The sequence below is a fragment of the Squalius cephalus genome (genome assembly GCF_949319135.1).
Source record: "Squalius cephalus genome assembly, chromosome: 13".
Taxonomy (NCBI): domain Eukaryota; kingdom Metazoa; phylum Chordata; class Actinopteri; order Cypriniformes; family Leuciscidae; genus Squalius; species Squalius cephalus.
Genome location: NC_137134.1, coordinates 23,165,342 through 23,193,248, shown reverse-complemented (window position 1 = coordinate 23,193,248; position 27,907 = coordinate 23,165,342). Strand labels below are relative to the sequence as shown.

The 27,907-nt window shown below is 35.0% G+C and overlaps 1 long non-coding RNA gene across 1 annotated transcript; it reads left to right on the top strand.

Moving 5' to 3' along the window:
• The first annotated feature begins 12 nt into the window (after positions 1–12).
• LOC307169420 lies at positions 13–25,956 on the top strand. Its single transcript, XR_013823129.1, has 6 exons — positions 13–76; positions 12,223–12,368; positions 13,968–14,117; positions 16,402–16,628; positions 22,132–22,312; positions 25,761–25,956. It is a non-coding gene; the product is annotated as an uncharacterized lncRNA (long non-coding RNA).
• Positions 25,957–27,907: the final 1,951 nt, after the last annotated feature.

Below are 27,907 nucleotides of genomic sequence, written 5' to 3'. Positions count from 1 at the left end.
TTCGTATGGATACCTTCACAAGTTTTCCTTTTGTGTTCCACAGGAGAAAGAAAGTCGAGTTTGGAGCGACATGAGGGTGAGTAAATGATGACAGAATGTAAATTTTTGGATGATTATCCTAATCCTAAACCTATAATGTCGATCCAAGAAACCCCATTTGAACTAGTCTGGACTTGTAATCGAGACCAAATCCAGCGTTTCCTCAAAGGTTCGTGTGTCAGATTGAGCGTCTGACACCAGCTGCAGAGGACACACTGTGAAACTCAGGAGATGACACACACAGATCACCTCTAAAAATACCCCTCACTCAGGAAACGGCACGAACTTGCACGCCAGGGAGCGTTCGTGGCTATTTTCGCTGCCGTATTTGTTTATCGTTCATAGCCATATCCTTCAGCTGCGATCCTTTAAAATGCAGATTGTAAATATTTAAATATAAATGCCACTGTTTGTTGTAACGTAAAATTTGATTAGACCTGCTCTGCAACGTCTGAGCGAGTTGTTTTGAGATTTTAAGATAAGTTGTTTATCTAGGCCTACCTCCGTTTAGCTCGCATGTTTGTTTTGAACAAACAAATTAGCGGATGTGGTTGAAACAGTCGAGCAAAAAAAGTACAAAATTGGAATGTCTAGCAAATGAGTCATATGATTTACCCTCATAATAAACACCAAAGTGTGGCATTCCTGTTGTTTTGCAGCTAGCCTAGCGTTTCCTCAGAAAATAATATAAGCGTTTTAAATTATAAACTTTTTTTTCTGCTCTCTCTTTGGTGTATTTTATTTTTTAAATAATATGAAGAATTTTGGTAATAGGTCTGTTTTTATGTTGTCAAAAAATATAGGCCTATACACATACACACACACTCACACAAGAAAATTGCTAATTAAGATTAAAATTTGTTGCAAAGAAAAGCCACAATCTGAGACATTAGTAAATAAACTAAACTTGCATGGTTAAACTAAACCGTTTTTGTGCACGTAAATAGTGTACTGCACATCTACTATCAATAACACAGAGAAAAGGAGAAATTGTGGAGGGAAAATACAAATGGCGGCATGAAAGAATGATTGTGAAAGGCGGTAAATTTGTGCAAGAATGTAAGAGAGACAGAAATAGGGCTGTTATGATGTTCCCCTTTCAAAATGACAGTGGGGAAAATGAGTAGAAGACAGATTTGTTGCTATTTAGCATTATACTAACGTCAATCTTTCCACACTGATCTTTGTCTAAACCCGGACTGACTCTACAGTATATTCTTTTAGCCATTCACAGGATTCAATAATGCTGATAAACAACCATCTATTTGTCTATATTTCTTTTTTCTCTGTCTAAAGTCTCTTATTTGGTCTAAAATAGGAACTAGGCACCATTCAAACCCATTTATTCATGTGTAAGGGGTGGAAGTCGTCTGAGCTGTACTGTAGAAGCCAATCACTAATGTTGAGACCACAGATGTCTTCAGTCATGTGACTCCTGGCATACATTCAGGTTCATCTAAATTTAAATGTCATGTGTTATGACATTGGCTTCAGAGATATTATAGATCATTGTGTGTGTGTGTGTGTGTGTGTGTGTGTGTGTGTGTGTGTGTGTGTGTGTGTGTGTGTGTGTGTGTGTGTAAAAAAGATATGATCAATTAGTTATGACTATTAACATATGTTTTTAAATTGCTTTAATCAAAACAACTTAGTTATACAAGATTAACTTATATTTTTAAGTCAGTTTAATGTATTTTAAGTTGATTGTACTTAATTTAAGGCAGCAACTTAAATGTATAATGTTTAAAGAACTATGTGGGATTAATTGTTGTGTGTCCCCCTCCCCCATACATATTTTTTTGTGTATCTTTTATTCTATTTTATTTGGCTTTACATTGCTTATTTTACTACACCAATCTTCTCTCGTTGTAATATTTCATGTCTCCAATGCACCGGTCTGCATTGATTCAGGTGTGCACTGGTATTGTTCTGTATTGTACTCATAAATAAGTAAACTTCCACTCTATAAATAAGTAAAGGATGTATTATATAAGATTTTTAAGTGAAGGTGGTAATTCTTGAGGTGTGATCTTGCTGTCATGGTCTTCATCCGCTAATGTTCTGTGAGGCCTTGAGCCTTTGAAAGGACCCGGTGAAAATGATGTACTGTCTGCAATTAGCATGACTACCCAATTAAATGTGCAGCCATTCAGATGGTGTGTGTGTGTGTGTGTGTGTGTGTGTGTGTGTGTGTGTGTGTGTGTGTGTTCACGGGTGTAGTTGGCTCTGGAGGATATGAACACACAGGGAAGATTCTTTATGCCCACGGCCAATTTGTCACTTTAATTGCACTGCTGCCTTTGCAGTTGATTATCTGCCATTAGAAACACACGTACTCACACACACACACACACACACACACACACACACACACACACACAAATGTGTATATAAGCAAGCATTCACGTGAATGCACAAATGTAATGGTTAAAAGAAGCCACATGACTTCTGATAGACAGAGAATCTGCAGTGAAGTATCCTGCTAATAACTTCAGCAAATTAATACAAATTTCTGCACATTTTAGGAGCATATGTGCGTAATTAGCGACTCGCGAGCAAATCCAGATCATTAGTCGTTTTCTAAATTGATATATCATCATCGCCATCCGTGTCCATGTTGGATAAAATTTCCCCTGGACTCGAATAAATTGAGTTTTTCCAGCCAAGGCTATCATAGCCGCGGGGTTAAACAGGCCTGCGGTGATCTGCATTTACATGTAATTAGCGGCGCTGTTCAGAGTTCGGTAATGTCAGACATCATCAGCGTCTGTGCTTCTCTCTGCGGCCTTTTGGGGTTTGTGGCACTAGAACGTGTGAGATGGTGCCAGTTTGCCAGAGGTGTATTCTGAGTGTCAGCTGTCAGAATACGTAAATATGCTGAAAGTTTTGTCTAGAAATAAAGAAAGCAGTCTTTCGCAATTCGCAGTCAGTTTGCGAAGAAAAAGTTTTGAACCGATTTACCATTTTTGTTGTTGTTGTTAAAAACCTAAATGGCAAGATAGTTGACGTTTTAAAACAATAAATAATGCAACATTTGGCACAATGTAAGCTGTAAACCAAGAACGTTTTTTGCGCTATGGTAATTTTACCTCAGGTATGAACGCAAAGTGGAGCTTTTAGAAAATGATGACAACAGTAATATGATAAAAAAAAGGTTAATATGTTCGATAAATAATACATTTTGAATAATAATTATCAGAATAGACAATTCTACTTTTTTAAAATAAGCATTTTAATATAGTGATTAGCATAACAGTTAGCTAGTTACGGTTTAGCATAGCAAGTTATCTGAAATAGCTAGCTTTTTTTTCCTGAAATTCACCAGAATATGAACGCAAAGTGGAGCTTTTATAAAATGATGACTATGATAAAAAGGTTAATATGTTCGATAAATAATACATTTTGAATAATAATTATCAGAATAGACTATTCTACTTTTTTAATTAAGCATTTTAATGTAGTTGATTAGCATAACAGTTAGCTAGTTACGGTTTAGCATAGTAAGCTATCTGAAATAACTAGCTTATTTTCGGAAATTCACCAGAATCTGAAAATCATTTTATAAAATTAAATTTCTTATACATGGACAATTTGTGGCTAATTTAGCTAGCAGGCTAGCGTTGTACCGACAATAACAAACATTAAACTACATAGAGACGTTTACATTTTCTGAAGGAAAAACTTTTGTTTTTTTTGCTCAAAACACGCCAGCGTAATGTTTTTGGTTGTTGCCAAGGTGTTGAAACGGCTCTAGATACGGTTCAGTACCTCTTTCTATGAGATTTTTATGCCAGATGAAAATATTGATATATTTCACACAACTTTGAAGTATATTTGACATATTTAGCGCTAAGCGAGATAAACAAATTTGTTTAAACCCATACATAAGCAATGGTACTAGTGATGTTAGTCTAATTTTCTCATTATACTTCATTGCTTACTCCGCCCATGTTAACAAACCTAACAAGAACAAATGTTATGTGACGAATACAGCTTGTGTTTTGTAGCTCTGATAGTATGAAATGCAAACGTACTACCTCGCCGCCGTCGCAGTGATGAGCAGAGATTGTGTGAATTGAAACGCTCTGAAAGCGCCACAGGAGATGTGAAAACACTTTACGTGTCATGATATGTCATTATCGGCCACAGCTGATATAATGACGCCGTTTTCTAAACGTGCAATTTTCACGATTATTCCTTGTCAAACTAGCAAAGGAATACAGTGAGGAATGCGAAGAAAAGGCCTCTGTGTGTTTGCGAGTAAATGGAGAAGTGGCAATAGCCTCTGTGGGCATGCTGTGTGTAATCAAGCAAAAATAGACGCAGGCGGTAAGCGCACTGACACAACACACACTCCTCACACCCGCACGCTGCTGTACAAGCGAGTTTGTCGCTAATCTGACTCCTGTTGTCAGACAAATCGTCCTTCGTTTTCCCTGGTGTCAGACATCTCAGACTGTCTCATGGTTCTGTCCATCTGACCTGTTTTTTTTTTCCTGTTTGGTAATTGTAACACATTCCCGGCTTACAAAAATATGGTCTAAGAACGTTTTGCTAATGTTCATTAATACATTATTTCTGAATGTTCAAAACGTACAGTTTTTTAAATGTTTTAAAACGTTTTTTTTAATCAGTTATGCGAACATAAAAGGATTGGTTCACCCAAAAATGAAAATCCCCAATATTTACTCACCCTCAAGCCATCCTAGGTGAATATGACTTTCTTTTTTCAGCCAAACACAATGGGATTTATAAAAAATGTCCTGGCTCTTCCCAGCTTTATAATGGGAGTGAATGGGGTAGCCTACCATAGATTTTTTTTGAAGCCCAAAAAAGTACATCCATCCATCATAAAAGTAATCCATACCATGGGGTTAATAAAGGCCTTCTGAAGTGAAGCGATGAGTTTTTGTAAAAAAAAAAATCCATATTTATAACTTCCGGCTTCCGGTAACGGGCGTATGCGAGTCTTGTTCCGGCGGAAAAGTGACCTCTGACCCGACGTATTGACGAACGTGTAAGTGCAGAGGATAGAGCAACACCGGTCACGAATTAGAAGTCTAAAACGACAATTTTTAAAGAGAAATGTCGAAGGAGATTGAGTTTGTTGACCAGCTCTTGTTTGAACCGCGAGAGGCGTCTACTCTCAACTAAGCTTACTCTACTCCTACATCCTACGTCATGCGTCGGGTCAGAGGTCACTCTCCAGACAAAACATTTTATTGGCTTAAAAACTCCCCATAAGCAAAGCTAGCATTATTTCAAATAGCATGGTGTGCTATGCTAGCTGAGGAAATCCCATTGAGATGAATTGGAATGCTAACAGACAGCTTCATAGTGTGTAGTGTTGCTAAATAAGGTGGATTAACTAGTTTAGTTTCTGAGGTGCAGTTTCAGTTGTCTGTGTACTGTATGCTGTAAACAGCAAAGCTGCTTGCTAGGTTTTGGAACAGAGCTAATGTGTTAGCACAACACAGAATCTCACACTTACCTGCACCCCACCGTGACAAACTCACTGCCATCGTGATATCGCACCTCAGCGGTGGCGGAAATGTGAATGCATTTCCGTGTGTGTGTGTGTTGTGTTTGGAGATCATTTGTAGCGTATCTCACTTTTGGGTCCTGCTCTGAACCCACAGTACAGATGAAAAACATTCTCTGATTTTAATCAAACAACATGTTTTAATGACCGGTGTCCCAAAGCACCATTTCACCATTTTGAATGTGCTGCCAAAACAGTCATTATGGCATTAACGGTGAATCAATAGAGCGCAGGCTGGATTCCAGAAATCTTGAATCGATTCCAAAGCGGACAGCCGTTCCTTGTGGACCTCAGAGAACTTTAGACCTGTAATATAAGAAACTTCATTATCTGAGAGTGAAATGCAGGTTAAATTTCTCTCGATACCGCTGACAACTTAATAAAACTTGGAGTATAAAAAGTGGCATTGGCAATTTATGGAGGTATACAGCTAGGGAATATAAAGATACAATGAATTCTGCAGTGAAAGAACTCTTATAAAAAGGTATTGAGCCGGTATAGTGCAGTGATACATTAGCTGGTAATGCCATAGTAATTTTTAATACTTTTATGGCCTGAATAGTACTTTGTAATCCATGTAGCCTACTATGGTATTTACTCTCAAGAATACCATGGTAAATGTCATATAAGACTATGGTATTTTTGGTAGTTTTAACAGATAATTATCAACAAAATGTGTTTGTTTATTTTAATTATGTCCAAAAACTGTAAAATATTTTTCAAGAATTTATTTTTATTTCCAAATCAAAAGTACCACCGTCAAATAATAATAATAATTATTAATAATAATAAAAAAAATAAATATTATTATTATATACATTTTTTGGACATCATTTTCAAATACATTTCTTCCATTCTCCTTTGTTTCTTTCCTTCCATTTTTTTCTTTACTTATTAATATTTTTTTAAATATTAGTTTTATTATTAGTAGTAGTAGTATTTATTTAAACAATCTACTGAAAAATATGCCACAGTTTTTCTTTCTTTCTTTCTTTTTCCACAAAACATTATTTTTCTTGTGTTTTCACTTTTTAATTTTTTTTCAGAAAGAATTGAGAGTCTCAAGATTGTGAATGTTGGATCTAATCATAACAGAGGTTGTTTACATAATAACATTTTTAAAGATACAGAAGCAAAAAAAAACAGACCGTTCAGATCTAAGAGTCAGAGAGTGGGTGGAAAATGGTCTTTTGAAACTAAATTATGACATTCTTTTGTGCCAGAAACCTTGACTAACGTTATAAGTAGACTTAAATGGTGTGGAATATGGCCCTTTAAATGCATCCGCATGACCCCTTAAGGTCTCAAGACATAAAAGGGGGGTTGTTAAAACTAAAGACGGCCATTGTGACCTCAAATGGAGATGGAACGATCTCGAGAGAGAGAGGGGGACAGAAGCTTGCACCATGTTTGCACGGCACACAGAAAAGTGTGGTGCAATAATTAGTCCTGACAGTGATGGATGCGACAGCTCAAAGCTCATGGGGTTTTGTGCAAAGGCAAACACGCATATAAGCGCATGTTGGACATGTTCGGTTTTTCTAGTCCTAAAAGAAGCCAGGCTGGCAGATTTGTAATCAAAATAGATATGGTTGGGGGGTAATTTCCGCTTAAAAATGCGGTAGTGATGTTGAATATCGATTGTTTCATTCCCAAAGCTCTGTTACTGACGACATATATCAGACTTTAATGAAATCAGAGCATTTTTTCCTTTGTTTTCTGAATAAATGCCATACGCTGCAGCAGATTAAATTAACACAGGGAAATTTACATTTCTCCAGGGTGTCTAGCATCCGTAAGTGTGCGTGCAAGAGAGGACCGCTCTGTGTTTCGGTGATGAGTTGTGCTTTCTATATGAAATAGCTGCCGGCTATCGAGTACTGCTTTATAAACACTCTTTGAAATGCTACTCAGTTCTGAGGGTGACTAAATTCTGACCGTAATTCACCTCGTGCTATGGAAATTCGGTCACTGAGTCACATGAGCATGTAGAATTTTGTTATGCAGTACTTAAAGATGACTTATAAATTGTTGGTTTACAGCCAAAAGAGAGATAATTTACCATGTTTTACTCAGCTATCTTCGTAAACATTAGCTAAACTGGTTTTATTATCATGCAACAAAGAAACTTTTACACTGTGAAAAATGATTTTTCAAAGTTGCAAATTAAACAGATTACTTGGATTACTTTTTACAATAAAACAGTTACATAAGATTGGATTACTTTTTACAAGAACATACGTTTACTTTCCAGTTCTTTGTAATTTTTTGTGAAATTTACTAGCAATTTCTGAGTGGAAATTGTTTCAAAGTAAACCCTAACCCAAAATGTTTTTCATTGTATGGCGCAAAAGTTAAGGTTATTTTTTTCCCACTATTTCCATAGCGTAACATTACGCTAAACCATTTTTTGTCTGTTTTTCAGAAAACTAAGGCTGTAAATTTGAATGCGCCATTTAGGAACATCAACGCTTTTTAAATAAGCATTGGTAAGTCAATTTCATTTTAGTAAATTTTAGCTACTTTTTGGTAGCAAAATATTAAGCTAAATGCTACCGTTGTTTTTCGACTATAGTTTTATTATGTGTTTATCTGTTCAAGTTGTGCCAATATACTGTTTTGATTATAAAAATATATTAACATCCGATATTTAATGTTAAAGATATTACTTCTTAAATAGCTTCAATATAATAAACTACTTTTCGATATTAGCTTGTAGTGTAACTTACTTGGTAACACTTTACGATTCCATTAGTTAATATTGGTTAATGCATTAACTAACATAAACAATGAGCAATACATTTTATTTTGTTAATAGAAATACAACTGTTCATTGTAAGTTCATTTTAGCTCTTCCATTAAATAATATTAATAGAAAGAACTTTTGATTTTACAGTTTTTCTCGATTGCTTAAACACATTTCTTGAAACTATGCCTTGTATTCTCAAAACAGTAAACACAAATCCATAACGTCTCACCCAGTTCCCCAAACATCGTATTTTCAGGTCAAAATGAAGCTCTACACTTAAAACCATTCACTCTTGCTGAAAAACCAAACTTTGCCCTCAGACATCACACATAAGCCCACACAAACACACACACTACAACATAGTCTTACACACTGGTGCAATGAATTCAAAACAATACTACAAAAAACGGTAATACGTTAGTTATGTTGCTTGTGGTTCTCCACCTCAAAAGTCTTTTCACACAATGAACACAACAAAAGATACAACAAATGCATACATTTACACATTTTTTATTCCTTAATGTACTGTACAGTACAATACACCAAAACAACAACAAAAAAATACCGTTTTTGGTCTCCTCAGGCCTTCTCCACCTCTTCCTCGCTGGTGTCCTCGACCTCTTCTATCATGTCTCTCTGGATCCATTGTTCCAAAACTATCTATTGAAGGTTCTAAATGGTGTGTGATCAATTTTGACTCTTAGTGTTTCCACTTGGGTAATTGTGTGCTAACTGAGCTGAAGTTGTGCTGACTTGAGTGAACAATACTGAATGCTGATGGTTTATACATGACAACATGGTGTAGGCAATGAGAAATGAATGGATTTTTGTGTAGAGTTTTGCAGTGACAGTTCAACGAATCTGACTCGTGTCAAAACAGGGGAATGGCGTTTAAAGTTTAGGGAAATGGATGTGTTTTTTGATAAATGGTGTTATGGTTTTGAAATTTTAGTTCAAAACCCTGGTTATAGTGTTTAAGCAATCGAGAAAAACTGCAATAATGTATTAAATGTTGAAATCAACAAAAACTAAGTTTAATAAGTTTAGTATAGAAATATTTTCATTGTTAATTTATGTTCTGTGAAACCTTATTGTAAAGTGTTATGTAGCATCAAAAGCTACATTTTTAAATATCATATTTTTGTTTATAGTAGCTGTAGTTACATTGATCTAACCATTATTTTACTATTGTTAACTATAAAAAGTTGTCATTTTATTGTGGCCAGCCTAAGGCACACCTGTGCAATAATCATGCTGTCTAGTCAGCATCTTGATATGCCACACCTGTGAGGTGGATGGATTATCTCGGCAAAGGAGAAGTGCTCACTAACACAGATTTAGACAGATTTGTGAACAATATTTGAGAGAAATGGGCCTTTTGTGTACATAGAAAAAGTCTTAGATCTTTGAGTTCAGCTCATGAAAAATGGGGGCAAAAACAAAAGTGTTGCGTTTATAATTTTGTTCAGTGTACGTTAAACTTAATTTTTTACAGTATATGGTAGATTTTAATAATTCTCATCTACAGTGTTTTCTGGTGTTAATACAGACATTTCCACTTTATATCCTGCATATTTTATCAACTCATGTTAAGAAACATGTTTCCAGCTGTATAGGCTAAATAAATTAGATTAGCATTCATCTACTTTGTTGGCTACCAAACAAAATTAAACTGCTTAAAGGCTTTTAAATCTAGGCTATATTGATTTTAAGTTGGTAAGGAATAGATATGCTCTAAGAAAGGAAGTTAAAATCTGTTTGAAAGCATTTATTGTCCATTAAATAGCACTTATGAGAATACTGTAAGATTAAAGCATTGTGTCACGGTTTGCCTCAGGCAGGGCTTTGCTTTGGCGTGTTTGTTTGCGGAGATCTGAAACGGGATTAACTTCATTTAATCCTTCATTGAAACCTCCACCTCCCAAACCCTCAATTTAAGCAGCACAGAAACCGGAAAAGCTGGTTGCAGATCAGGCCACATCGTCAAACACTTAGTCACGAGTGAGTGATTTCAACCTAGCATGTGTTTCGGTAGCGGGAAGAGATATCAACATCCAACACCAAAGAATTAATTTATTATTCCACATCCTTTTTTATGAGGTCATTTGGTTTCTATTGGATAGCCTATGTAATGAATAATTTGATAGCCAGACGACATATGACAAGCCTGACTTCAATATTTGTGGAACATTTAAATTCAGAGATGTGTTAGCCATAAGATAATTTCCATTTGACTCCATTAATTCACGGACTGCCGCACAAAACCCTGCTGTCATAACGGCTGTTGTACATCAAAACATATCGCAGCGCTGAACAAGACTCCTACGTATTGTTAATGAAACTCATTTAAATGAGTCATTTATCAGGGCAGAAACACAGCTGTTCGCCTCTCCAAGCCCTGAAATCTTCATCAGAGATCTAAATTAAAAAAGCTCGTATTATTTCTCGACTGGACAGTTGGGGGTTGCTGAGATCTAATTCTAGCCTTTTTTTAAATGTTATTATTGGTGCAGAAAGGTATTTAATTGTGTAGCAGCAGAAATGCTAACATGTTTTCTGCCTTATTATCTGTCTTATTGTACATTAAAACTAATTTTTATTTATTTATTTTAAAACAGATAACTCTGGTCTTGGATGCTGATTGGTCAGTACAGCATCCCAGGCTTTTAAAAAAGATATTAAGTGAAATACCTGCTCACTTTACCTGTTAACATCAGCTTGAGTGACACACATAATGAATTTTCTGTGTAAAATATTGTTTTAATGAAAATGTGTGTTATCTAGCAATTGTATTATATAAACAATATAAATATACAGGGTGGGCCATTTATATGGATACACCGTAATAACATGGGAATGGTTGGTGATATTAAAGTCCTGTTTGTGGCACATTAGTATATGTCATGGTCACCACCCATCTTGAGGGGTTTGCCCCCTCACATATACTAATGTGCCACAAACAGGACTTTAGTATCACCAACCATTCCCATGTTATTACGGTGTATCCATATAAATGGCCCACCCTGTAGTATGGTTTTTAAAAAAAAGCTATATAAATAAAAATAATATACTATATATATATCTTTCTATATATATACATACATATATATATATCTATATATATATATATATACACATAATTAATAGATTCTATTAGTTAATTTATTAATAATTATTATTATTATTATGATGATTTAATAACTGTTATTAATATGATTATACCATAATATCATGACTATTGTAATTTCTCAATATAATGAAACTATATATAGTATTATTATTTTTAAATGTATTCATATAATCGCTTTACAATTAATTATTGATGTATAAATATATATTTATAGTACATTGTTAATTTTTTTTACATTTTTGAATAAAATTATATATTAATTATAATAATATTTATTAAATATAATGTTGTTTATATTATTATATTATAAAATATATAATATTAAAATGTAAAATATATATATATATATATATATATATATATATATTTATTTATTTAATTATATTGATTTGAATCATTTAACTTTTAATTTAATATATCATTATTATTATATATACAGTATGTATATATTATTATATAATTATGAATAACTTATATATTTATGGATACTATATATATATATATATATATATATATATATATATATATATATATATATATATATAAATTCATATAATTCATATTAGAAATGTATTAATATTATTCACTATTTTTATGCTTATTATATAAATAATAGAAATTAAAATATTGAATGTGTGTGTATTGTTATGATGTTTAAGGCATACAGCAGAATATATGGTTAAGCACACATTTCTATCTTATTATCGTTCTATTTAATAGTTCAATTCCAGTCACACACTTTGTCTTTGTTCTGTGTTTTAGCTCCTGTATTTCACGGATGACATCACCTCGGGGTGTGTTTCTCATCTGTGAGGATGGACCTGCAGGGTTTGATCTCCCTGGATCAGCCACATACTGTTTGACATCATGTGACACCTGCTGAACCACTGACACACTGAAACAGACAGGTGTGTGTGTGTGTGTGTGTGTGTGTGTGTTTCTGTAACGTTCAGGGACGTGACCCATAAACCTGCCTATACCTGCTTGTGTGTGTGTGTGTGTGTGTGTGTGTGTGTGTGTGTGTGTGTGTGTGTGTGTGTGTGGTGTTTCGTTTGTGTATATGTTTTTAACCTTGAAGGTCAGGCTCAGGTGCTAGCACGTTAATGATGTGCACATGCCCTGCAGATCAACTCTCACTTGTATTTGATCTTTTGATATTTGCAATGGTTTTTGGGTCAAAAAAATAACGTAATGTGTGCAAATAGATGTAAAGCCCGGCACGTTTGCAGACACAATAAAAGAAATAACATCAGACAGCAGACAAAACAAAACTAAAAACACTGGCTTTCAGGTCAGATTCCTCTTTAAAGTGTGTTTCAAACGATTCAACAAACACTCTTTGTTCTTGGTTTTATTTGAGTACAGGCCATATAATGGGTAAGTGTTTTCTCTTTCAAAAAAATACATTGATGTTGCTTTGATACTATACTATGGAACTGAATGATTACCATATTATACCCAAAGAATACAATACATCAGGTTCAAGAATTAAGAATAAAAAAAAAACATAGTACTATGATATAATATATATATTTATATAGCTTTTTAAAGCAATAAAATATATACTATATGTGACCCTGGATCACAAAACCAGTCACAAGTCGCACGGGTATATTTGTGGCAATAGCCAACAATACATTGTATGGGTCAAAATTATATTTTTTTCTTTTATGCCAAAAATCATGAGGATATTAAGTGAAGATCATGTTCCATGAAGATATATTGTAATTTTCCTACCGTAAATATATAAAACTTTTATTTTTGTGAGTGAATGCAGCACAATCGCGAAGATAAATGGACAACTTTAAAGGAGATTTTCTCAATGTTTAGATTTTTTTTGCAGATTCCAGATTTTCGAATAGTTGTATATAGCCCAAATATTGTCCTATCATAACAAACCGTACATCAATGGAAAGCTTATTTATTCAGCTTTCAGATGATGTATAAATCTCAGTTTCCACAAATTGAGCCATGTAACTGGTTTTGTGGTCCAGGGTCACATATATATATTAATAATATATACATTCAACCATTTACACCATATTATGTAATACTATTGTAAATATATAACTTTTATATATACTTTCATACAACAGAAACGTTTTGGGGGAAAAAACTAAAAATTATTGGATATTTGTCATATGGTACTATGATACTGTCTTTTTGGGCGTATACCATGGTATTTTTGTAAGTATTTTGGAGTGCACCATGTAAATACCACAGTACATGAAATTCAGTACCTTGTATTGATCAAAGTACCATGGTATTACCAATCGGATACCATCATTGCTGCATGGTCCTGCTAAAGATTGAGGATTGTGGAGATGTTGTTTCAGATCCGTTGCCACTCTTGGTTTTGAAGGGCATCTTTTCAGTATTTTTGTGTTGACAGCGCAGTTTTTCATGATGTTAGCTGTTGGGACGGCTTTGATGCAGGAAGGGTGGGCTGTCGCTGGGAGTTTGGAGTGTGTTCAGTGACGAGGAACATAACAGAGTTATTTCTATAGACAGGACAGTGAGGAGAAGCCTGAGGAATGAACACACGCAAACACAGACACATCGAGTGCTGCAGGGACATCCGTCCCCAGACGCTCCAAATGGACAGAGTAAGGAAGAGGTCACCTCTATATTTGGCAAGGTCATCAAAGAGCCTGGAGGTAAAACGAATGATGTTTCATACTTGTGTGATTTTGAAAATGAGGCCTTGTTGAACTCATAGGGAGGAATAATGACACATTAATGATGTGATGAGCTGATGTTAGGAGAGGGCGAGGAAGTGAATGCTCTTTTAGAGGAGGAGAGGGACATCTCTCCATCCAATTTCACCTGTTCAGCTCTGATAGCTTCACTGGTGGGGAATAATGATGCAGAATAAATGTATGACCACTACAAAAAACATCTTGTCAGTAATGTTATATGAAAAAAATAAAATGGTTGCTAATTTAAATTATATTGGTTAAAATTATAAAGTTATATTTGTTGTACTAATTTGAAGGTTATAAATTTATACTTATTTTAATAAAAAAATTCAATTTTGTCTGAAAGGGTTCTAAAATAGGCTCTAAAATATTTAGTTACTTTTTGTCACAATATATATATATATATATATATATATATATATATATAATCATACTTATAATGATAATAATAATAATATTATATATAATCATACTTTAATGTTTTAAAAAACATTCTGCATTTTTGGTATAAAATAATTGCTGAATTAAACAAATTCTCATTAAAACAATATATTAATTAATATTATAAAAAACAGTCATATTGTGAAATGTTATTACAATTTAAAAGAACTGTTTAATAAAAAAAGTACAAAAAATCACTTTTTCATTTTATTATTTTTTAATATTATATTATTTTATTATATATATATATATATATATTTTTTTTTTTAGTTGTATGTAAACAACAATTCATGTTGGATCCTCATTGTTTTATACCAATTTTCTTTGAATTTAAGTGATAATATACACCTAATATACTATGAATATAGTACATATATAATATGATCTCATATTGCTATCTTAACTAGCCTCAATGTAGTATATAGTTTACTATTTTTTTATTATCATACTTCAAATTTAGAGTAGCTGTTTGAAAGTATCTTCCCCACCATTAAAACCGCTTCCTCTCTCTCTCTGCCGCCCATCATCATCATCATCATCGTGCTGTTCTGTTCAGGTCACCTGTCCTTGACCCCTCTGCTTTGTGTGCTCGGCTTTCTGGAAGTTTCTCTGATTTGCCGTGCCGTGCGGTTCATCGAACCCCTCAGAGGGTCTTTCACCTGTCTCCTAACAGCTCCCAGATTGCAACACTGCGCAGAAAAACACAAACCTGGCAATTAGAGAAATGGAAACTGGAGTGCTCTTCCGAGAGGGGAAATAATTGGATGTTAGAGCGTGTATGTGTGGACTGACTTGATTTACTTTTCTCATAGCAATTACTGTCGTCGAATAAAATGCAGCAATTTCGGCATTATTGGAATCGTTACCTTTACGCCCCTGTAGTTTATTACAGACTTTCTTATTTGGACACTGCAGATGAATGAAAGTAAGCAGTCAGTGGCTCTAAATGGGATTTCTTTGCTAAGATAAACGTTCTTGCTGCTTTAACGCCATTTTCCGCGCTCTCCTTTTGTCAAACTTCCAATAGACGGCCACATTCCCATTGTGAGCACACCTGTTTCGTTTGCACAAACACGCGAGTCACCAAACAAAACTCAACGACACCTGTGCAAACAAACTCAACCTAATGTACACGTTTCTTTTCCCCTTCGTTCTTTTAGAAATTGCACAGGCTCAAGGAAACACACACACATAAAAAGACAAGGACAAAAGTCAGAGGATGTGGCAAACAAACATACAGTATGTTATGAAATAGACGACCGAGCACACACTGTACGTTTACTCGCACATTGTTTATCTGTGCATGTTTATTGTTCAAGTTTATTTTCTAGGTTATATAATTTGTTTTGAAATGTAAACATATTGTATTTTAAAAGGTATATTATACATTAAAAATATGATAAAATTTTAAATAATAAATATAAAAATTACATTAATTGATGTAATTTATATATATAATTGAATATTTAGTCATATTTTTAGTATATAAGCATCCAAATACAAACCATATTGCATTGGTGTATGTGGTTCAATCATTTCTTTTAGGTGATATTACTTTTGAAATGTAAACATGCTGTGATTAAAAATTCAAAACAAATATTAAATAATAATACAAAATATATGTTTATGTATAAACTACGACTGGTTTGTGTTTGGAAACTTTCCACATCGCGTCATGGTGCCAAGGTGACAAATGCAAACCAATATGTGTGTGTGAAATCGTACCACCATAATGTGTTTTCAAAAGTTCCACCCCAATTTGACCTTGCAAATCCCTCTTCTAATTCCATCTGTTTATCAGCACTTGTTGATGGAGGGCAGCAGATTCTGGATTTAGAAGAAAACCTTTATCGAGTCCCATCGCCTTTGAAACGGATGACATCGATCGCGCAGCCAGAAGATTGTGACCCCTCCTGCCCCGGAGGACGATCAATGGACCTGCGCTTCACTCCTCCAACATCAGCAGAGGATTAAACAATCTCCCAGAACAACACAATTAACTCCGATTTATCTGACATCAATATTTAGGTACACACTACAGAAAGCACATAACACTTTCTAATATTTACATTTTTGCATACCACATGCCAATATTAAAGGGGTCATGACAAGATTTTTATTATTATTCTTCCGCTCTGGAAATCTACGGCAGCCCATAGAACCGTATGGTAAAAAGTTGTTAATTTGGTACACAGATAGAGGTTAGTACAAACTTTCACCACAGTAAATTTGAGTTAGTCTCTAACTGAATCCTATGGAAGCTTGTTTCCGTCACTGAATAATAAATAAATAATAATAATTGCGACTTTTTATCTCACAATTCTGACTTTTTTTCTCACAATTGCGATATATCAAGTCAGAATTGTGAGAAATAAAGTCGCAATTCTGAGAAATAAAGTCGCAATTGCGTGATATAAAGTCGCAATTCTCAGAAATAAAGTCGCAATTGCGAGATATAAAGTCGCAATTCTGAGAAATAAAGTCACAATTGGGAGATATAAAGTCAGAATTGCATGATATAAAGTCGCAATTGCGTGTTATAAAGAAAAAAAAAAGTCAGTCTTTTTTTTTCCTTAGAATTGGACTTTATATCTCACAATTGTGAGTTTATATCTCACAATTCTGAGAAAAGATGTCAGAATTGCGAGATATAAACTCGCAATTATGTGTTATAAAGTCAGAATTGCGAGATATAAAGTCAGAATTGCGTGATATAAAGTCGCAATTGCGAGAAAAAAGTCAGAATTCTGACTTTATAAGACGCAATTGCGACTTTATTTCACACAATTCTGACTTTATATCTCGCAATTCTGACTTTATAACACGCAATTGTGACTTTATTTCACGCAATTCTGACTTTATATCTCGCAATTCTGACTTTATAACACGCAATTGCAACTTTATTTCACGCAATTCTGACTTTATATCTCGCAATTCTGAGAAATAAAGTCGCAATTATCTTTTAAAATGTTTTATTCTGTGGCGGAAACAAGCTTCCATAGAATCCCTCTAGCGCCACCAACTGTCCAAAAGTTCACCTACATTTATGCGAATAACTTTTGAAACAAAAGTTCATTTTCCCTCTGATACCTTGGACGTTTCGATTGCAATTGAAAATGTGAAAAAAAAATTAACTCCTCAGATCATATTCAGAGACCATGTTGGCAAAAAAAATATCAAAACCCAACTATTCATGAATAATGCGCAAACGAATTCGACAAAGAGCACGCCAAATGATATCTAGGCTATATTAACGCTTTAGCGTATTCAGACCGAACTTGGTACATGTCATTCCCAAGCATGACCTGAGGCTACATGCGGCGTTTCGGCACAATTTACCAAATTGAAAGAGTTGCCATTTTGAATGCCTTAATTTTACAGCATTTAACATTAACAAAATAGCAGAAAAGTAACAACGCAATAGAAGTGATTCAACTTAAAGAAGTGATTCAGTGTAGAATCTTAAGAGTATGCAGTATAATAAAAAAATAAATGCAAATAGCTTTATGACAATTTATAACATTAAACTATTTACAATCTCAAACACCAATTTTACAGCATTCATTGTACACAGTATAATTTAGACATAGTATTGATTTAATTAGCATATGGTGTAAACGATTTGAATAATTTAAGATTGAAAACGTACAAATAACAGCAAAGAGTGTGTTTGTTTGAGTTCGTCTTGATCTGTGAAGTGTGTAAATGGTGGTGGGTTTAAACAAAAGGTAGAATTGAGGAAAACCGCTTTTGATAGATCAGAAAGAGAAACCCCTTTATTTTCCATCAGGATCAAATGAGTGGTCTTTGAAAGACCAGCAGACTGTGTGTTATTAAGTAGGAGTCCAGTCTGAAGCCGTCCACATCAAAAACGAGTTCTTTGAGTGGCCTTGCTTTTCACCAAAGCGTTATTCTCTCCTAATGGAGAACTGAAAGCCGCCGCGACCTCTAAGTTAACCTCCACCAAGTCATAGATGCTCCTGGAATAGATATTTCACCTTGTAGTTTACTAGTTTACCTCTTTGCAGATACACACCACATAACCGCTACACTACAGCATCACAAACAACATGCATTTGATTGGCAACTTGAGGTTTTCCTATTCTCATGGGCTTTGCTTAAGCATATCAAAACAGTATTGTGTGTACTTGTAGAAAAGGTTCCCACAGCTCAACTGGGGTGATTTTTTTGGTTACTAAACTGGTTTAGCATCCATACAAGGAAGCTACACCAATACATTTCTACCGTATAACACCCATGAGGTTTGAATCAGGCTTTTTAAATGAGTCTAGCTCCACTATCTACTCATTTATGCTGTTTAATCTGGATCCTTTCGATGTATGAGTACTACTATGAGCCTGATAAGGAAGTTCTTAAAGGGATAGTTCACCCAGCAATAAAAATTCACCCTCATGCCATCCCTGATGTACTGTATATGACTTTCTTTCTTCAGATAAATAATCAATCTCTCTGAGTCCATATAATGCAAGCATTAGCCGATTTTAAAACCACACACAGCGAACGCGATGGTAATCCATACGACCCCAGTGGATGAATCAATGTCTTCTGAAGCAAAATGATAGGTGTGTGAAAGAAAAATACTAGTATTTTAAACTTTTTTAACTATAAACCACCGCTTCTGGCCAATAGTTGCACACAATTTACTTAAAACCAGGGAACGAATTAGTAAAACATGCTGACGTATTAGTAAGTCGTGCGAATTAGTTAATTCATGGCTTCGATATATATGTCAAGTACGGGGCTCAGTAGAAATAAATGTGAACTGAATTAAAATAAAGTATGAAAAAAAAAATTTCATTTCAGCTAGTTGCCAAGGCAACTTTTTCAACATTGCAGTTTAGCTTGAAGTACTAAAATAACTAAAACTAAATGACTTAAAACAAATAAATAAACATGAATAAAAACCATATAGATGTATAAAAATAATTACTAAAACTACAACCTGAAATTAAATTGAAAACAGAAAATAGACAAATTAAAACAAAATATTAACAAAAACTATAATAGTATATCAATGATACTAAAATATCACTGGCTTAAAAACAGGTTATTTCTTTAAATAAAAATTCCCATAGACTCAAGGTATGATTAGTCACTAATGTTTTTTTTTTAAGGCGGGGTCAGGAAGAAAGGGTAAATTAAGGAACCGCTACTAATCTAAAGTGGCTGAGTGTGTTTGCGTCATTAGTATCAATGGAGCTGTACAGAGTGTGTCTTTCACCCTCAAGGCACATGTACAGCATGATAACACCAACCAGATCCATTTGTCAGATCAACTTCCCTGCAATTAGACGAGCTCGTGGCCCAGCCATATCAAATCAAATCACTCTGCGAATCTACTCTCTTTTTGTCCCCCTGGCTCGACTGACTCTTTCTCTGCATTCGAGTTCAGACATGATGCCAGCTCTCAGACAGATTCATTAACTGCTTGGCTTTGTCATGTTGAAGGCTTCAGTCAACATCGGATGTGATGTTAAACTCAACATCTAGATGTGGCGTGACAGCAAACAGACTCCTATTATGCTGCATTAAAATTCTCAATTCATATCTCAATTTAATGTGTAATTATAAGTCATCCAGATAAATTATGTTTTGTGCATTTATTGTAATTCCATTTGGTGCCACTAGGGTTATTATCGTTAACTAAGACTAAAACCATAAAAAAATTACTGTAGTATAATAATTGTATGCCATTGGCCACTAGGTGTTTGTGAAAAGGTTAGTGTGTCGTGTTTGTTGCTATGTGTGTTTGCTTTCCGCATGATGTTAATTCCAGGTGATACGAGTGAGTAGCAGAATCAGGTCAGTGATGATCGAATATTTCCCCTCATCTGGACAATAAAGGTCAATGCTCGTACCTAGACATATCAGCCCCAGGACACCTACTGTACCACACTGTGTGTGTCTGTCTGCCTCTGTGTGTATGAGTGCGTGTTGCAATGATACACCATGACGAAATGCTTTTCAGTTCTATTTTTATATGATCCACGTTATGAATTTTAATGCTTTCTGCAGTCAAATTCACCCAGTTATGTCAACATGTTGAAGTACTGTTGAACCATCACCGTATGGCATCCAACGAGAGTGTATGTCATTATTAATACTTCTAGTGTAGTCATAGGTTTTGATTGACACAAGCTTTTTTTTTTTTTTTTGACAAAGTTTTGTCATAAAAGGAGCAATTTTCCAACCAGTTGTAGGAGTGTTCGATTCCAGGTTTTTCAGTCGACTTCAACTCCTGACTCCCACAATAGGAATCGATTCCACTCTAATCCATGTACTTTACATCAAAACAGGGCCAGGAATACAAGATTGCAGTCATTATTACACACTAATTTTATTTCCCCTGACACAAAGCCTTAAATTCCCCTTATTAAAACAACACTCTTTTAGGGTGACTGTCCAAATTAGTCCAATTTAGCGATGACATGACTTTGAAATGATGTGTAGTTATTAGTGGTTGGATGAGCAGCGGCTGAGCATTCTCCATCTTCATTAGTTATGGCCATGGCCATATTCCAGGATGACAATGTCAAGATTCATTATATATATATATATATATAGGCTTTATATCAACATCGGCCATCAAAAAAACTATTTTGGTTGACCACTAGTTGTTATAAACATTGTTACCTAGTTGTTGCCAATACTTAATTTTACAGAGGTAAAAGTCACGAGAAACAGCTGTGGTCGAATATTATGTCACAATTAAATAAGACTGCATCCGAAATCCCATGCTTCCCTACTATATAGTAGACAAAAATCAGTATGTGACAAAAGATGTATGTCCGAATTCACAGTACTTATAAAAGAGTAGACATCTTCCAGTGAGATTCTGAGGTGTGCATACGATGGATTCTTTCCTATCCCATGAGGCCACGGGAGAGGATTTATGAATGGCAGTGAAGCGACGCAACTGACGCTGGTTGGTCACATGATCATGAAAGCATTGAGAATGTAGTACGTCCAGATTACATTCACAAAACACATTCATACTATATAGAACATACATTTTTAGTGGTCGTGAAGTAATTACTTGTTCAAAATAAGTACATACTCAAGAAAGTGAGCGATTTCGGACACAGCAACAGAGTCAACTCCCCATCACTAGTTGTGCACTCTGAACATTTGTGAAATACACTAAAATACTGTATATATAATACATGTTGTCATAACAGACCATTAAATGAAATAAATAAATAAACAATGGAAAAAATACAATAATAATAATAATTTGTTACATTTATATAGCGCTTTTCTTGGCAAGGGGGAATCTCCTCAACAACCACCAATATATCTTATGGGGCTCTTTAAAGGTTTCAGTCAAATGATATGGACATATCATATGACTGTTTTTATGACTGTTTCATTTTCTAGGTATTTTTCCAAACAGCTCAGCTGATACTCCCACCTCTTGTGTTTCGCAATCCTTGGGTCAAGAAAAACAGAAAGAAAGCTAAACTTACTATATGAAAACCTTTCATGTTTTCTCTGTTTCAAACAATTACAGATGCTGGTCGATGGAGCGTGAGAGAAAGACAACATCAAAACCGTGTGTGCGTGCGTATGTTCACCTGGTGTTGCTCTCGCTCGACTGACTCTGTAAATCGATGGACTTCAGGAGTTACAGTGTTACTGACTGCCGTACTACCAGTACACTCCAGTTCACATGACAGGACGTATTATTCCTGGTACTGTCACAAGCACTGAACATCCACTGCAACAATGTTTACTTGTACTTCGTTCAAATCGTCAACATAATTTACCAACGAAACGCTTAATATGGTTTTATTTGTTTGTACCCTTTCGCATCATTTGCAACAAAAAACTTTAAAAATCCTTTTTCAAATCGTCACCACTATACAACAAATGCTTAATATCTACTATGACAATGTTTATTTGCACTTTGTTTGAATTGTCACCTCAGTTTACCAACAAAGCACTTAAAGGGATACTTCACCGATTAGCATTAAGCTTTGTATCAGTAGAAACCCGGTAGTATTTTCGAATGACCGTGCTTCCCTCCATCATGTCCCCTTGAGACGAGAGATTTCTGTATTGTGTGTCTGGGAAAAAAACTCAGATGACGCAAAAATCGTTATTTAGCGTCATCGGAGGCTTTTTTGTCCAGAGGCGAGAGACTACAGCCAGTAGGAGGAGCTCGTTCCGCATGTCTTCAACCCGCCCATAGGGGGATCTCACGATAAAACGGCGTCTTTTCAGTTTCGAGTCGACTAGTAGCCTAGTTGTATCATTTCTTCCGATACTGCCCTCTGTAACTGGTGGGCGTGGCTTGGGAGTGTCCTCGTAGGGCAGCGAAGCAAGTGCATTCTGGGAGTTGTTGTCTTTCATCCACATGAGCCAAAAATACATTTTCTGGCTTTTCTCAGTCTAGAAGGCACCAACTTCTAAAATAATTTCACATTTCTACTACATAAATGACCCAATTTAAACACACATTCATCTTTCCAGCGGTGAAATATCCCTTTAAACTACACTTTGTACTTTTTTTCATAATTTACAATACAACAAAAAACTGCTTTAACATTGTAACAGTAATTTGCAAACAACACCCTAAATATAACAATACTATAACAATGTTATAACAACGTCATGCTTTTTGTTTGTACATTGTTCAGTTACCGCGGTTTGTGAACAAACCCTAAATAACCACTAAAACAAAGTTTGCACTTCATCCGACTTCTCACCACAGGTAACAAACAAAACGCTAAATATCTGCTTTAACAATGTTCGTTTTGACTTCCAACCACAAGTTGCAAACAAAATCCTTAATATCCAGTATAACAATGTTTGTTTGTGCTTCATCCGAGTTCGACAAATCGCTAAATATCTGCTTTGACTATTTTTTTGTACTTCGTCTAACTTACTTTAGCAATGTTTATTTGCATTTTGTTCAGTTACCGCAATTGAACTTTTAACTTAGCTTTAAGTGTTTGTTCGTTCTGTACTTTATTTGACTTCTCACAAAACCCTTAATATCCACAGTAACGGTGTTTGTTTGTACTTAGTTTGACTTGTCCTCACAATTTGGATACAGAACACCAAATATACAATTAAACATTGTTTTGTTCTTTGTTCATTTTGTCACAACAATCTGCAAACATCTGCAAAAACAATCGGCCATTTTGTTTCACTTGTCAACCCAGTTCCCAAACTAAATGTTAAATACCCACTCAAACAACATTTGTTTGTACAATGTTCAACTTGTCCCCACAACTGCATGTTTAGCTGAAGAAAAATAATTATCTGTTGGCTTTAGCCACAATTTTGTTTCACAAAGGGATGCTTGAAGGTCCAAAATGTGTTATATTGTTTGTGAATGTATTTGGAGGAAAAGTCAATCCGATCTGCATTTATTATTGTATATGTGTACAGAGGTGTCGTGTGGCGGCCCCGTTCCCCTTTATCTGTCAGGGTTCGAAACACACATGCCGTGCATAATGTGTGCTGATGGAGGCAGGTTAAGACCCCACAAACGTGTGTGTGCGTGATGCATGTTGAGAGGGGAGGTTAAAGGGCTAGAGTCTGGGAGTGTGTGAGAGTGTTTTGACAGTAGCACTGCCATCGGCTGCATACTGTATAGTGCGTTTCATCGTATTTCCCTCAGGTAAACAAGGCATGCCTCCTCTGCCAAACACAAAGACTACATTAGACCCCTCGCACAAACACAATATTATTTATCCATGATTTTCTGCTTTATGCTTTCGGTACTATTCAAATTATTTACTGTGTAAGATCATCTTACTGTGTGAACTATGTGTAATTTATTTCAAAATCACAAATCTTTTCAAAGCGGATAGTGTTTTTTGCAAATTCTGTTGAGAATTAGTATTAATTTAGCAAACAGTGGTAAAAAGTCGAAAAAGTATAAACAATTGTTTTATAGCTGATATATAGCGTTTTGTTTGCAAATTGTATTGGCAAGTTAAATAAAGAGCAAACAAAACTTGTTTAACTAAAGGAAATTATATGTTAACAGTCTTAGTCTTATATGTAACAGTCTGTTAACTTATTACAAAAACACATATGTACTAATTGCACAAATATTGTCAAAACAGATATTTAATGTTTTTTTGCAAATATTGTTGAGAAGTCAAGAAGAAGTACAAACAAACATAAATATAGTGGTGAGAATAGTGGTAAGAATTTGCAAAATGATATAAGCAATGTTTTTAGTGGATATTTGGCATTTTGATTGATTTCGAACGAAGCTGATTAAGTATTTTGTTTGGCAAATTGTGGGACGATTCGAACAAGGTACAAACAAATGTTCGATACGATATTTAGCTTTTTGTTAGTGAACTGAGCTGGCAAAATGAACCAAGTAAATTGTGGTGAGATGCTGAACAAACTACAACGATTGTTAAAACAAATTTTTTGAATTTTGTTTGTTCGACTTCTCACCACAATTTACAAAACACAAACAAACGTTCTTAGAACGTGTATTGTTTTGTTTGCAAATCACATTGATTATTCAAACAAAGAGCAAACAAAAACTGTTAAAGTGAATGTTTGACATTATGTTTTTGTATTTTAGTGGCACGTCGAACAAAGTACCATGACAGTTTATTTCTGATTCTCTTGTTCTGGCTAACCTTGTAAATGTCCATCTGTGGAAAAACAATGTATTCTCTGCAGTCTAGCTCTCTTTCTGTGTTGGTGTGACATAAAGTGACAGAATGCTTTAGTGTGACAATGATTTCAGCCTTACAAAATGTCACCGTTCTGCTCTCTTTCCTTTAACACATCTCTCTGTGTTAGTGTGTGTGGAAAGCGAGAGATAGAGCTGCAATCACACACACATATCATATGTAGGCTATACACATAAACCTGCCAGCGCATAGGAAATTTGTGATCAGAGCAGAAAGCAGATGACAGCGGAATTTTGGGTTTCTATTACTTGAATTCCCTCTACGAAGGAGTTTTGCCTGCGTTGGACAGGGTCAACAACAATATTTTAACACTTTGTAACTGCTTTCAGAATGAGGGTAGCATAATCATATGCAAAATATTTCCTTTCAAAGTTCTCTCTCTCCTCCCTACCTCCTCTCACACTGTACTGTATCTGTTCCTCACTGTTAAGAGTATTCAAATTAAATACCCGTTTCTTTTCTTCAGAATCAAAGCAGGGAAAGAACAAAACCCACCACACACAGATCAGAGCGCTGTGTTCCCCAGGACAGAGAGAGGTCTTCTGGGTACCGGCTGAACTGACAACCCCTGGAGCAGCTACACGGCTCTTTGCACAAATTGTACTGACAGCAGCTTTTTCCACAGAACGTATGAAGTCCTGACTAGCAAAGAGCGGTGTTATGTCCAGGCTGTTTATACTGAACAAACTCTCTCAATAATGGTGTTTACTCATACTAAAATACTCTGACAGAGTTTTCTGCACTACTATTCAGTGGCGACGCGACACTGCTTCTGAATCTACTGCGTGAAAAAGACAGCGTAACCGTGTCGTTCGACTCCCAAACGAATCTGTCTTTTGAGCCGGTTTTGAGAATTGTGAAATGTTTTTAATGAATCAAAATAAGAAGTTTACAACTTTTCGCGTAAAGACGACTTGTCAAAACGATCACGTTCACACGGATCCACGAAAATGACTAAAATCGCTGTATTATTCATGCCAGGCCAGTAGTTGGCGACGTGATTTTGTAAAGAAACACTCACTCTTTACACTCGAGTCCACGCCTATAGACTGAACACGTAATACACATGCGCACGACGTCACTGTTCTCACAAATTTTGTTTTTTGTAAGTTTTTCAAAAACTTGCACTTTTTCAAAAGTTTGCGTTTTCAGGTCCCAAAAACGCCTTTGTCGTGTAAATGAACGGAAAAACGCCTTAAAAGTTTTCAGTATTTAGTTTAAAGCGGTGACGTGTAAACGGCCCCTCTAATTATTCTCTGGTTTTTCATGACATATGTCATTATGAGTTTTTGTCATATATATTTGTCATAAAAATTACATTTTATTTGATCCAAAAGACTACAACAAGATATTAAAAGTCAATGTGAACACTTTTTTTGTAAGAATTGTTTAAAAAATATTTATTAGAGAAATGATCACTTGTATTTGTTAATGGAACCGGAATAGTTAAATTCCTTACAATTCCGTTAAAACTTTTGGCAGAATAACAAAAAATGTCACAGTGCAACCAATGAAATCTGACTCTGAATGAATCACTTTCATGAACCAGTTTTTTTTAGTCAAGCAAAAACGTACATGTTGTTACATTGTATTTACGCTCATAAGACTTAAAGTTAACACTTTATTTTACAGTGTCCTTGTTACATATGTTACTTGTACTTACCATAGTAATAACAGTAAATTATGCATAATTACATGCAACTAACCCTCAACCAAATCATAATCCTATCCTAACCCTACATGTAAGTACATGTTAATTAATATTACTCAGTCTGTAACAATGACACCTTAAAATAAAGTGTAGCCGACTTAAATTACTCCTTTTTTTTGTAAAAAATGCACAGTGAGTATGAGTTCTGTTCTGTCATTATGAGTTTTGTCATATTTCTTTTATAAAAAATGAATAAAATTTGACCACATTTGTGTTTTAGTATTTCTATTTGATCTTAAACAAACTACAAAATTAATTCAAAAGTCTATGTAAACACACTTTTTGCAAGAATTGTGTGCAAAAATGTTTTTTTTTTATCGGAATTGTTGCAATTCCATGAAATGCTTTTGGCAGAATAACAAAAAATGTCTTTCAATAAAAAATTTGTCAGACAATCCGATGATCTTTAATTGAAAAATGTTTAAATTGAAATCTAAGGGGCGGTTTACACGACACTGTTTTCAACTAAACACTTTATGCGTTCTGAATACGCGAATCGGGTTTCAAAGTGCACGTTTTTGAAAACGATACCGTTATCATCTCCGAGTAAACAACAAAAACGCAAATTTGTGAAAACGGTGTCATGCGCGCACGTATCACATGTTCAGTCTATAAGCGCCTAGTGTTTCTTTACAAAATGACATCGCCATCTACTGGCCTGGCAGCAGATTACAGCGATTTTAGTCGTTTTCTTGGATCCGTGTGAACAGGGATTATTTATCTAAGGAAAAACGCTTCCGTATTTAGTGCATCGCTGTTGTGTAAACATATCCTAAGAAGCATTCTAGTGGCCTAGCTTAGACAGACCGCTGCATATTTCAACCCAGAAGTGACCAGATGGTAGAACGTATACCCTCATCAGCTGTGAACCTTCAACCCTCTACACACGTCACACAAACACC